General features: G+C 38.3%; 1 protein-coding gene across 1 annotated transcript in view; it reads left to right on the top strand.

Annotated features, from left to right (window-relative positions):
* The window catches only part of LOC132379110 (elongation of very long chain fatty acids protein 6-like), a 167,893-nt gene that overhangs the window by 17,240 nt on the left and 135,702 nt on the right, over window positions 1–14,951 (top strand). The gene's annotated exons all lie outside the window — the stretch shown is intronic.

The following is a 14,951-nucleotide window of genomic DNA, read 5'->3' on the forward strand; positions in this document are numbered from 1 at the left end:
ATTATCGTTCCAACATACTGGTCCATGGCATCCTTTTCTGTCATGATGAGGTGACTCACAGGTTAGAGGAGCAACACCTTATATTCCATTTAGGTAACTTCTAACCAGATGGCATGAACATCAATTTCTCCAACTTTCTGTAATTTATTTACTCTTCCTGTTTCCTTCTTCTTCAATTCCCACTCTGCACCCCCCCACCTTACCTCTTCTCCTCATCTGCCTATCACATCCCTATGGTGCCCCCCTTCCTTGCCTTTCTCCCATGGTCAACTCTACTCTCCTATCAGATTCATTCTTCTCCAGCCCTTTACCTTCTCCACCTATCACCTCCCATCCCTGCTCCCCCACTCGCCTGGCTTCACCTGTCACCTTCTAGCTTGTACTCCTTTCCTTCCCTCCGAGTTCTTATTCTGCTATCTTTCCCTGTCCTTTCCAGTCCTGATGAAGGGTCTCAACCCGAAACATCAATTATTTGTTCCCCTCCATAGATGCTGCCTGACCTGCTGAGCTCCTCCAGCATTTTGTGTGCATTCAGCTGACCATGTCAGCTGACCAACTCTTCCTTGCTCTGTTATTGCCTTCATAAGAATGTCCATCAAGTTTGCTGCCACTGGAACTGCTTCCAAAAAGGCAAACATCAAAAAATCAGAAAGTTAAAGAGCCAACCCAGCATTCCGCAAGTGCATGAAGGCCAGAACTCCACCAAAGTAAACATCCAAAGAATTAGATCTGAACATCTGGGAAATTGGAGACAAACTTTTGCATTCTACATGGGATAAAGTGTAAGATGAATCATAATCTTTGACACTGAGAAGCTATAGATTTTATGGTTGAATGGCACACTTCTACAGGAAGATTTAGACTCATTTTCATATGTTCACATTACTCCTGTCACTGATCTGTTTGTTGTTCACACAAGTGGCTAAATTTACAGTCATGCAAAATAGGCTCAGCACTACTGAAATATTAAACAATGCCAGCTCCTAAGGGAGAAATCCCATTGTTCTATTTCCTACCTCCTTATATCCCTATACCCTCAAAATGATCTCACTTATATTGGTACATTTATAGTGGCATGCAAACGTTTGGGCACCCTGGATCAAAATTTCTGTTACTGTGAATAGTTAAGTGAGTAGAAAATGAACTGATCTCTAGAAGTCATAAAGTTAAAGATGAAACATTCTTTTCATCATTGTAAGCAAGATTGGTGTATTATTTTTGTTTTGTACAATTTTAGAATGAAAGAAAGGAAAGGAGCACATGCAAAAGTTTGGGCACCCCAAGAGGTTTGAGTTCTCAGATAACTTTTACCAAGGTCTCAGACCTCAATTAGCTTGTTAGGGATATGGCTTGTTCACAGTCATTGTTAGGCAAGGCCAGGTGATGCAAATTTCAAAGCTTTATAAATACCCTGACTCATCAAACCTTCTTCCAACACAAGCACTCTGAAAATTAAAATAAATGATGCCACAAAGCAGGAGAAAGCTATAAGAAAGCAAAGCATAGCAAAGCATTTTCAGATAGCCATTTCCTCAGTTCGTAATGTAATTAAGAAATGGCAGTTAACAGGAACGCTGGAGGTCAAGTTGAGGTGTGGAAAACCAAGAAAACTTTCCGAGAGAACTGCTCGTAGGATTGCTAGAAAGGCACATCAAAACCCCTGTTTGACTGCAAAAGACCTTCAGGAAGATTTAGCAGACTCTGGAGTGGTGGTGCACTGTTCTACTGTGCAGTGACACCTGATCAAATATGACCTTCATGGAAGAGTCATCAGAAGAAAACCTTTCCTGCGTCCTCACCACAAAATTCAGCATCAGAAGTTTGCAAAGGAACATCTAAACAAGCTTGAAGCATTTTGGAAACAAGTCCCGTGGACTGATGAAGTTAAAATAGAACTTATTGGCTGCAATGAGCAAAGGTATGTTTGGAGAAAAAAGGGTGCAGAATTTCATGAAAAGAACACCTCTCCAATTGTTAAGCACGGGGGTGGATTGATCATGCTTTGGGCTTGTGTTGCAGCCAGTGGTACGGGAAGCATTTCACTGGTAGAGGGAAGAATGAATTCAATTAAATACCAGTAAATTCTGGAAACAAACATCACACCATCTGTAAAAAAGCTGAAGATGAAAAGTGGATGGCTTCTACAACAGGATAATGATCCTAAACCACCTCAAAATCCACAATGGACTACCTCAAGAGGCGCAAGCTGAAGGATTTGCCATGGCCCTCACAGTCCCCGACCTAAACATCATCGAAAATCTGCAGATAGATCTCAAAAAAGCAGTACATGCAAGACAGCCCAAGAATCTCACAGAACTAGAAGCCTTTTGCAAGAAAAAATGGGTGAAAATCCCCCAAACAAGAATTGAAAGACTCTTAGCTGGCTACAGAAAGTGTTAACAAGCTGTGATACTTGCCAAAGGGGGTGTTACTAAATACCAACCATGCAGGGTGCCCAAACTTTTGCTTCAGGACCTTTTCCTTTTTTGTAATTTTGAAAAGATGGAAATAAAAAAGTAATCTTGCTTAAAATATTAAAGAAATATGTCATCTTTAACTTTATGCCTTTTGGAAATCAGGTCATCTTTTACTCACTTAGCTATTCAAAGTAACAGAAATTTTGACCGGGGTGCCAAAACTTTTGCATGCCACTGTATTTCTATTTGTCATTAACTTGTGCTAATGTATACATTATAGTACAGATTGCTTGGGACTAGAAGTGTTTCATAATTCAGATTTTAGAATATATACATGTAATGAGATAGCTTGGAATCGCCATCATTTCTTACTCTGAATTTATGTCCTACTGGTAAGCAGTATTTGTTTTACACTTGTTGATCACACATATGTTCTTAATAGTAAAAATTATTACCTAACATTAATATAATGAAAATATAATGTGTGCAGGGTAACAAAAGTAGTAGAATAGCACCATTGGAAAAATATCTGAATCAGCTAGTGGAGGCTTTCAGTCTCCACCTATGATGCCACTTTTTGATTAAAAGGTTACTGTCCACTGTACTTGGAGTTTATTTTAGGTTTTATATAAGGTATAAAAAGAATCAGCGTTGTAGACTCGATCTGGTGTTAGATTTTCATCGATGACAATTTTCGCAAACTTATCAATGAATTTATCTGTTGCTTCCTAATCAGCAGATACTTTATCATAAAAATTTTTAAAAATCTGAATATTCAAAATTCCCTTCAATTTTCAGTCATCATGATGGATCTTTGCTTGTTTCATGATCAGCATACCATTGAGCAACAGATGTTCACTCCAACGCTGATGAATTCATTCTTTCAATAGAAATTAATGTCTTAATTTTTTGCTTCATGCAGTGTTTTTCTATTCTTCATTAACTTCTGTTCATTACATACTGTATGTGAGGTCACTTCTCACAACTCTCTGTAGTGCACAGAGACCTGTGCATCAGCTGGAAACTTTCCTAGCGCCTATGGAATTTTCCATTTGTGCCATCATGTCAATGCTCAAAGAAAATTTCAGATTTTGGAATTTTGGATAAGCAGTACTCAACCTGTACCTGCTTAACTCACCACCTTGCTTTTAGGATGTGGAGGTAACCAGAGTACCCAGGGGAGACCAACATGGTCATGGAGAGAACACTCAAACTTTGGACAGACTGCAGTTGAAGTCAGGATCAAACAGTCATTTAAAGATCATTTACTGCTATGCCACTGTGATCTCAAAAAGTGAAAGAGACAACCTAAAAAACACTCAAGCTAAGCATTACTTGAGTACAGGTGCAATGAAAAACATACTTGTAACATCATCTCAATAATGTTAAACAACATACACAAAATGCTGGAGGAACTCAGCAGAGCTGGTAGCATCTAGGGAAATGAATAAACAGTCAACATTTCAGACCGGGACCTTTCTTCTGAACTGAAAAGGAAAAGGGAAAACAAGCATGATATTATTGTTCATAATCATTTTATTTGAAGTTGATTTTTTGTATATTTTAAAATCTGTCATCACACAGCAAGAATCAAGATCTCAGTGTAAAGCAACAGCAAAGTGTGAGGTACTGCAGAAGCTGGAAAACAGAAATTGCAGGAAATGCTCAGCAAGTCAGGCTGCACTTGTGAACAGTGAAATAGTTAAACATCTGAGGTCAACTTTTTCAGAGCAAGTGAGGTTACTGCAGTGTGCTGATTGTGCAACAAAATACACACAAGCTGCAGTTCTGGACCATGGCTCCAGGGATGTTTTTGCGTTCCATTGTGACAGCTAAGAAACTTAAGTTTATATTATTAATTAAACCCAGGACAAGTCCTATTCTCATTGCTACCATCAAGGAGGAGGTGCAGGAGCATGAAGACACACACTTAAAAGCTCTTTCCCCTCTGCCATCAGATTTCTGAATGGACAATGAACCCATGGACATTACCAATTTTTTGCTCTCATTTTGCATGAGTTATTTAATTTTATTAACACACACGCATACTTTTTATTGTAATGTATATTTATTATTACGTATTGTAATGTACTGCTAGAGTGGCAGGGTAAAGAAGTGTAAAAATCTCCTTCCCTCCGCCAGCCTGCAGGTCACCCATGGACAAGGTGCAGCAACTGCTTAGGATCATGTGAAGCCATGGGAGCAGGTGGTGGATGGATGAATGAGCAGTTGGTGCAGATCACAAGTGTCCTGGTTATGTGACCACTGACACCAGTCAGACATTCTCTGAAGAGTATTGATAATGGCTTGGGTCACCCGTCATGTAAAGACACTTACCAGAAGAAGGCAATGACAAACCACGTCTGTAGGAAAATTTGCCAAGAACTATCATGGTCATGAAAATGCATCATACGACATGACACATAATGATAATGATGATGATGATATACGTATTGTTACCACAAAACAACAAACTTCACAACATATACCAGTGATATTAAACCTGACTCTGATTAAATCAGCATGGGCAGTCCTGATGTAGGGCCCAAATCAAAACCTTGACTTCACCTTTCCCTCCGCAGTAGCTAACTGACCTATTGATTACCTTGTGCTTTGCTCTAGATTTCAGCACTGGCAGACTCTTGTGTAAGCAGGAAACAACAGAATTATCATTCAGATACATCTGATTCACTAAAGTCCTGCCGGAAGGAAATCTTGTTGTCCTCAATAATCTGACCTCTGTGTGACAACTGATCCACCCATGTGGTTAACCCTCATTACAAGAGCAGTTAGAGATGGATGATAAACCTTATTAATAAATATATCTGTGGGGGATTTCCAGTGTTTTCTAACTTTTGTAACAATATCTCAATAACATCCACTTTATAACTTTGTTCATTAGAGTGATGCAATATTCCTTTTCTCCTGCTTACTAAAAGCACTGCCACTGATAAAACTCATATTGTAGAAAGACTCATTTCCCATGAAACGAACTGTATATCTCATAAATGAGGAAATTAGAATGATCAAAGAACTGTGCAGCAGAAGAAAACAGCCCAGTCAGTTCATAATCTTTCTTTCAAAGAGCAACTTAATTTTTCCCATTGCAAAATCATTACTGACAGCCCTTTTAGAGTATCCCCTTCAAGTTTATTTGCAAGTTGCCATTGGTAATTTGTAGCTCTTTGCACTGTACTGCTGCCACAAAACAAATATCACATTATGTAAGTCAGTGATAATAAAATTTTAAATGTCTGGATTCTACTTCACCATCCTTATAGACAGAGCATTCCAAGTCCTCATTTCAAACTTGCTACATCCTATGTTGTCTCTGAATCTTTTAACAATGATCTTAAATCTTCCTGACTGAAGAGATGTCTACTGCTAACAACTTTTTTTCCTTAAATACTTACCAAAACTATCTTTGGTAATCTATCCTTTGAACAGAACTAAACAGCTTCTTTATTTGCTCCTTTTACTTAAATATCCAATTCTAGCAAATCCTACTTAGCATGTTTACTAAAATGGCTTGGCCAGAATTGATTGCGGGTAAGACCAAATCAGTATGCTGTATAAGTTTATTACCATGAGGTCCTTGCTGTTGGATTCAGTTTCCTCATTTGCTCCCATGTTTGTGATAAACTTGGAATGATTCTGGAACTCATAGTTCTATTCTCAAATTAAGTTTTCTATTAATTTGAGAGATACAAAATAATAATAGTTTTCTTTGTTCTAACCTATGGATTTAACTTGACCATCACTTGCTCAATCATGGATTTCTTTTCAGTTATCTTTGTCTTTTTTTTACACTGTCTTTGCGCAGTAGTCTTAATTGCACTGGGTATGTATGTATGTATATATGTGTGTGTATTTGCATATGTATTGTTAGATATGTGGATTTTGATCAAAAGAAAAATGGCTGGAGTCATTCATCACTTTAGTGTAAGGGTGTTTATTAGGGTCTCAAAAATCAAACTAACACAAATTAGTGAAAATAACAAAAAGAAAACTGCCAATATTTTCAAAATAGATATCTACCAGAAAACACAATAATAGCTCCGTACTAAATTTGTCCAGTGTGAACTCCGGAGTCCTGCCAAAGGGTCTCGGCCCTAAACGTCAACTGTACTCTTTTCCAAAGATGCTGCCAGGCCTGCTGAGTTCCTCCAGCAATTTTTCTGTGTGTTGCTTGAATTTCCAGCATCGGCAAATTTTCTCTTGTTTGTGATCGGATCCTGGCAGTCCCTATTTATCTCTCCTACAGAGAACGGAGCCCTGTTTATTAGGTACCAGGACACATCATCTTTAATTACCCACAAAGTTAACTTAAAACTACACATGAATTAGAATATAATGCAGCACACAATGTAGTTACAATATTATTATAAAATAAACAAGAGTATCTACCTTAACTACATTATACAAACAACATCTACACATCCCCATTACTAAAGAAATGGAATATTCCATCATGTATGGTGGGAAGGACACCACAAAGCCAACCCAGCATATCAGCTTGGTTTAGAACCCATTATAAGAATCTATCAGGAAGAACATTGAAGTGTGCACACAATGACACAACGACAGCAGAATGACAAGGCGATGTTTCTGTGTGTGCCGCAAGCAAGTTTTTCATTGCACTGTACCTCACTTGTGCACATGACAATAAACTCTACCTGACTTCTGTAGTCCTCTGTACTAAACTCCATTCTCACCTGAAAAATAAAATTAATTTGATGCTTTTTGCAAAGGCTGTGTCTAATAGTGCCTACCACAGTCATTCCATTGTTTCTCAGTTAAGTAATTAGAGGCTGGGTTTGGAATAGAGGCATTGGAAAAACATATGCCTAGCCTATCTCATTTTATACAGCCTGATATAATTAAATGCATTCTGTTGAACATCTTTACCTCAACATTGAATCTGAGCAAAGCTGAAAATCCCTCTTCACTGCAAGTTAGTGCTGTATTATGCATGGTGACAATAGGTTGGAACCCATTAATTCATTGGATCAGTTTGTCATTAATCTGTTACTAAATTTCTTGGTTTTGCTTGAGTGCAATTTCAATCTCATGAGAAAATTGAACCTCCAATCCCAGAGGAAACAATGATAAAGACACATTGATTCCAATGGCCTCATGTGCCTTTGGTGACCTAGTTCTTTGATTCTATGTAAAAACTAAATGTAATCTTGAAAATCATGCTAACATCGATCTTACCTTGATTAAATGTCTGTTCTGCAACGGATTAACTTTAAAATCACCTCCTGCACTGAGTTTTTTTTTAACCAAACTGAGATTAAGCAGAGCAAAAGTAAAGATAAATTTGAATTTAATAAAATTAAAGTGTTCTGTTCAAACGCAAATCAAATTTATGTCTCATTCACAGATTTTTAAAGCAGAATTGTGTTTTCATGGCAGCTGACAGATTTAGCAAGCAAAAATGCAGATTATCTGACAGTGATGAGGGTTCAAACAATTTTGTTGGAAATCACAATTGGTGTAGGATTTAAATCTCTCCCTCTCTCTCTCTCTCTCTCTCTCTCTCTCTCTCCCCCCCCCTCCCCCTCCCTCTCCCTTCCTCACCACCCAGCAATGAATGGGGTTAGCTGAAGCGTTTATCCAAACCTTCAGTAAGTCCATTAAAGCAATGGACAAGGAGGACATATCTCTACAGCTCAGGGTGGACAACTTCCTTTTTGTGTATCAGGACTCTGTTTACGCGATACCAAATCAAATGCCTGCAGTGCTCTTCATGAACAGGAATTTGACATTTTGCAGACTCCTGAAACTAGATCTCTGGAGGGAAGTACAGAATAAACAGTGCAGCTAGTTGCCAAATGAAGCAGCAAGGAGCTTCATAAAGCCCTAGCGCAAAACTACCAAGAAGACAAATGGACACCAAGTGGGATTGCTACAAGAACTGGACCACTGATGTACACAGTGGATGTTGGAGAGCAGACATGGAGGCGTCACGTGGACCAGACCTTGGATGCTCAACCGAAGATCACACGAGTCAACTGTATTCAACGAGATGGACACGTCACAGTCACCGAACTTACCACTCAGTGATGATGTCACTGGCAGCAATGTGACAGCAAAATCTGAGAATCTTGTCTTAGACAAGGCACCTACCAAATCTAATGCCAGTCCACAGGCCCCGAGGCACTATGCTGAGAGAAACAGAGCACCACCCAAAAGATTAAATCTTTAGAACTGTAAAGTTAGTTATAGACTGTTATTGTGGAAGTATGTTTATTTGGAATATGGGTTTATGAAGGGGAAATTGAATGTTTTGTGCATATACAGTTTTACGTTACATTGATCTAAAGGAGGAGGAAGTGTAATGTATGGATCCATTTCTTTTAGAGCTATCACCCCCCCCTCCCCCTTGGCACTATGTATTGATCTGTTGTCTATACATGAACATTGTTTCTCTCTCTCCCTCTCTCTTTCTTTTCTTCTCCCTCTCTCCTCACCACATCCCCCCATGTGACTGCATAAGTTAAAGCCATCTCCCATGTGCATGCTTTTATTTATATATATTGTGAATAGACTCAACAGCCAGCTCATCTAGGAGAAGGAAAACTCTGATCTCAAACCTCTGCTGCCTTGCAGCTATACCCACTCATGGGGAAGGCTTCAGGAGTAAACCCTGAGGAAAAATCCAGAGCTGGAGTACCTAAGGCAGTCCTGTGTTGAGTTCAATGCTGACTGGCAACTCCTGTGAAGCTGCTGGTGCCAAACTGTATCTGTATCTGCTGTTCCTTTGGATTCATCAGATGTGAGGAGAGGGGGAGCTTGCTACATGGGCAATAGCTTGCTCTCCACATCGTACTGCCCTGGCTTTGCGTATCTTGACAGCTAGGACGCAACATCTATAGTCAACCCTGACCGATGGAGGCCTCATATTTATGAGCAATTTGCTTGAGATTGCACTCTCTTTTCTCAGACAGTATAATTATTGATGAACATAAATAAATGCAGCCTCTCCTTTAGTAATTGGCCAGTCCTGTTCATTGACATTTACTGTGATTCAGAGTTACATTAACAAGATGCAGCTCTGAGTAAAGTATCATTGTGATCAAAGAAAGTACTTACCTATTTATCGGTGCCAGGTACCATACTTGTTAGTGTGACACTATTACAGCTCAGGGCATCAGAGTTCAGTTCCAATATAACCAGCAAGACGTTTGTATGTCCTTCCTATGAGTGTGTGGGTTTCCTCCAGCTGCTCTGGTTTCCTCCCACATTCCAAAGGTGGACCGATTAGTAGGTTAATTGGTCCCTGTATATTATTCTGTGATTAGGTGAGGGTTAATTTCTGGTCCTACAGTATATCTTATAGTCTTAAGACTCATACTCCAGGACTGTACATAATATTCCAGTGTGGTCTCATTAAGATTACATAAAATTGCAAGTAGACATTTGTTTTCTTGTACTTATTTATTATTATTAAAAAGCTGGGTTGTGGTCCGGTGCTGCTTGTTGAATCAAAAGGACCTATTCCATGTTGTATCTCCGTATAAAATAAACAATAAAATAAATAAATATTTGTATTTGTAAAAAAATTGTGAACAATCTTGAAATTTAAGAAACAGGGAAACTGTAACCAAGAAAAACGTTTCAGTTTAGGAAAATATCATTTCAACTTTTGATTATACATTTTCAGAACTTAATTGTCATTCTTGTTACTAAAACAATTTATCTACTCCAATTTAACTTGGAATTAATACATAGAAAAAATAAGTTATATTTTATTATACTAACTTACAAAAGCAATCTACAGAGAATAGATCAGTTTTTCTCTTAACTGTGAAGAAAGCATGTACACTCAGTGGCCACTTTATTAGGTACATCTGTACACCTGCTCATTAAGGCAAAAATCTAATCAGCAATTCAATGCATATAAGTATGCAGACATGGTCAAGAGGTTCACTTGCTGTTTAGACCAAACATCAGAATGGGGAAGAAATGTGATCTGACTGTGGAGTGATTGTTGGTGCCAGACAGGGTGGTTTGAGTATCTCAGAAACTGCTGATCTCTTGAGATTTTAACACATAACAGTCTCTAGATTTTACAGAGAATGATGTAGAAAACAAGATACAGCAAGTGAGCAGTGACTTTGTGGGCAAAAATGCCTTGTTAATGAGAGGGGTGAGAGGAGAAAGACCAGACTGGTTCAAGCTGACAGGAAGGCGACAGTAACTTAAATAGCCACTGGTTACGACAGTGCTGTGCAGAAGAGCAACTCTAAGTGTACAACACATCAAATCTTGAAGTAGATGGTCTACAGCAGCAGAAGACCACAAACATACACTCAGTGACCACTTTATTAGGTACTTCCCGTACCTATTAACGTGGCCACTGTCTTTATACTGAACTTTACAGTTACTACTCAAAGCTCAATCAAGCATGTTCTTCCTAGTAAGATAAATTTCTTCAGACAAAATATTTGCTATATTTCCATACCTGACAACTGTGAGCACACTTCAAAGAAATTAATTGTATTTGAAGCATTTTGTCTAAATCCTGAGAGGTGTGTTAGGATAATGTATCAATAGAGCCCTTTCATTATTCACATAAAGGCACATATTATTGTTCCAATGGGTGATCACAATTGACAGGCTTATATTGTACCTCTAAAATTGAGGTTTGGCATCACTGAATCAACATGATTTGTGGTTTGCACCTGTCATTCATGTTATGGTGTGTCCCTGGTTTCGGATTGACCCCTTTTTTTGTTGTTATTTTGTTCGATTTTGATCGGGGTGGTCTGGATCTGTGACCTGCAGATAACAAAATCACGGCGCAGGGTTGGGCTGAACTGAATTGGACTGAATATGCCTGGACTCTTTCGATGACATTGTGGTTTTGTGTTTTATATTCTGTTTTTTTTTTGCTCATTTTTCTTTGCTGTTTACACAATTTGTTCTTTTTTGTGTGCTGGGGGGTTTGATGTTTTTCTTTGAACAGATTCCATGGTTTTCTTTCTTTGTTTCAAGGCTGTCTATGGGAAGATGAATCTCAGGGCATGTATACTTTGATAATAAATGTACTTTGAATCTTTGAACTTGAAGAGTCAGCCATAAACTAGCACAGCCGAAGGAAGTATGCTGGATGGCTAAACACTCTCATGAGAAGGTAACTATTAAGGAGGACCATAAAGGAAGAAGTAAGGTGGAAATTTAAGAGTAATATTCAGAGCTTAAATGATTTAAATTGAAGCTTCCAATATGCAGCTGAATGAGTGGTGAAGGTAGTAAGATCCAGAATAGAGGAAGTATGAAGGGTGAGTAACAGAAATAGGGAGGGATTTGAACTTGCTGTTAAGAGACATAATATCCATGAGTTTGGCAGGTATAAAGACAATTGTGGATAAGTGTGACATTCAGAGTGTTCCCTAACCAGAACCCCCAGATAAACCAAGACATCTGCAATCTGCTGAGGGCCAGATCAGAGGCGTTCAGGTCTGACAAACTAGTTAAATACAAAAGGTCCAGGCATGACCTCCAGAAAGCCATCTCACATGCGAAGTGGCAATTCCATATTTACAAAGGATACTCAACAGCTGGTGCAAGGCTTGTAGTTTGGACTTTGAAGTCAAGATCCATGGACGTGACAGACAAGCACGATCTGGTATGGGTTAATGCAGCTTGTGATTATTAAGAGTGTGGAAGACAAACAAGAAGGCAAGTAGAAAAGCAAAGTTCAAAATAAATTTATTATCCATATTTACCCTGAGATTTATTTTCTTGCGGGCATTCACATTGGAACAAAGAAATGCAGCGGAATCAATGGGAAACTACACACAACGACTGACCAGTATGAAAAAGAAGACATACTGTGCAACTAAAAAATAATAAAAATGTAAAAATATATAACATTGAGAACATGAGAACATAAGCTGAATTGAGCTCAGTCAGGCAAAGCTTAAGAGATAGATACAGGCTGACATTGTGACAGAGGTGATATTTACTGTGAGGCCCATTAACCTCAGGGTCAGGGAGTATGTCAAGATTGTGAACAGTCAGATTGACAGTAGCCAGGGACAGCAGTCAGATTGACAGTAGCCAACTCTTCATTGGATGAAGAGTTGGTTGTATGTGTGTTTTTATGTAAGCCTATAAATCTAACCATTTTTGAGAATACTTTTTGAAGGTACTAAATATTTAGAGCAAGGATGAATCACTAATGTTTCACAGATGACTACTGAAACTATTTATATCTACATGTTCTCATGTTCAGTTACTGTGTCAGAAATGTTAAATAAGAAAAGTTGATTGAACATTGTTAATTACTGTTCCAATGCCATAGTTTCTTGACACATTGTTATGCCCTGTCTAACTTCATGAGAACAATAAAACCATTGGCTGGAAAATCCCATTTTCTTTTAAATTCCAGGTGAAGGAAAGAAACAAAAGATCAACAACAATCCCAAAAATTAAAAGGCAGTCTTTCCTTAAAAGGGGAATGACGTTACTAACTATTAGACACTGAACGGTGTGTTAAGTAAGCTATGCAACCCGGTTGGGGAATGCCTTCTGCATCCAAGCTGACCATCAAACATCTAGCAGCTGTCTACATTCATTCTATTTTCACTTAGCTCTCCATCAGATTCTCTGCCCCCCTTTCTCTCTCTCCCAACCATTTCTGCTATTACCAACTGCATTGCAAGTAATTTACAGTAACAAATTAACTGGTACGTGGAATGAAAATGAAATTAGCAGGGGAATCCCACACAGTCACAAAGAGAATCAGAATTAGAGTCAGGTTTAATATCACTGGATTATGTTGTGAAATGTATTGTTTTTACAGCAGCAATACATAATAATAGAAAGAAAACTGTGAATTACTGTAAGTGTATATCTATATCCGTCTATATGTGTGTGTGTGTGTGTGTATACTGTATTTTTATATAAATAGTTAAGATAAATAAATAATGCAAAAATAGAAATTTAAAATGTAGTGAGGCAACGTTCATGGGCTCAATGTCCATTCAGAAATCGGACAGAAGAAGGGAAGACACTGTTACTAAAACTTTGACTATACAATCATTGAGCACATCTACATGATGTTATAGGAAAGCAGGGTCTAACATCAGAGATCCCTACCATCCAGATCATGCTTTCTTCTAGCTGCTCCCACCAGGAAGAAGATACAAGAGCAGCAGCAGGACTTGCACCACCAGGTTCTGGAACAGATATTACCCCTTAACTATCAGACTCTTGAACCAAAGGAGAAATCTTCATTCTACTTCATTTGCCCCATCATTCAAATTTTTCCACAACCAATGGACTCACTTTCAACGACTCTTCATTTCATGTTTTCATTATTTATTGCTATTTATTTATATTTGCATTTGCACAATTGTCTTCTGCACTCCGGTTGAATACCCAAGTTGGGCGGTCTTTCGTTAATTCTGTTATAGTTACTAATCTATAGATTTGAAGGACCTCCAGCACCCAGGGCATGCCCTTTTCTCACTGTTACCATCAGGTAGGAGGTACAGAAGCCTGAAGGCACACACTCAGCAATTCAGGAACAGTTTCTTCCCCTCTGCCATCCATTTCCTAAATGGACATCAAACTTGTGAACTACCTCACTTTTTTAATATACAATTATTTCTGTTTTTTTGCACGATTTTAATCTATTCAATATACATATATTGTAAACTGATTGACTTATTTATTTATTATTATTATTTTTCTTCTTCTATATTATGTATTGCATTGAACTGCTGCTGCTAAGTGTTAACAAATTTCATGACACATACTGGTGATAATAAACCTGATTCTGATTCTGACTTCTTAAGTATGCCTGCAGGAAAATTAATCTCAGTGTTATATTTGCTGATGTATATGTACTTTGATAATAAAATTCATTCTGATTTTCTCGTGTTTGTGATTTGATTACCACCCATATTCCCTGATTTTCTGTTATATGTGCCAAAGTGTATAAGCCCATGTTTTTCCATTTTATACCTTATCTTCTATGTTGATCTGTCTGTCCATTGTCACACTTTTCAATATACTTACTTACTGCCCATTACACCGCTGGCATTTAGGGCAACAATGAAGATTCTTTAAGGATTCTTCATTGCTATTTCCATTGCAATTGTCTTTTGACCAGTCAGTGTTGTTAGCATTGAGCTGAACCCCTGAACCTAGAGGGCCTATGGACTTCTCTTAGTTTGACCTCTAGCCTTTGACCTGTTTGGCATGGCTGACCCTACCAAAAGCCAAAGCCCTGACTCCAGCCAATATTATCCTCAGGGTCATTGAGGTAAGCAAGCCTTCAAACCCTATGACAAGGTTGTAGTCCTCTTCAAGGACTTCAATATATTCCCCCAATTATGCACAACCAGTCTTCTCTCATATTTTCATGGTTTTCTTTACTTAGATTTAAGACCCTAGTTTCATATTGTAGACACTTCTTTCAAACTCAGTGTATGATTATGGCCCATTATGGCCACTTTCTTCCAAAGGTCTTCTGACATGATTATTGGAGATAAATGAGATTGCAAATGCTGGAAT

The sequence above is a fragment of the Hypanus sabinus genome, chromosome 21, assembly GCF_030144855.1.
Source record: "Hypanus sabinus isolate sHypSab1 chromosome 21, sHypSab1.hap1, whole genome shotgun sequence".
NCBI lineage: Eukaryota > Metazoa > Chordata > Chondrichthyes > Myliobatiformes > Dasyatidae > Hypanus > Hypanus sabinus.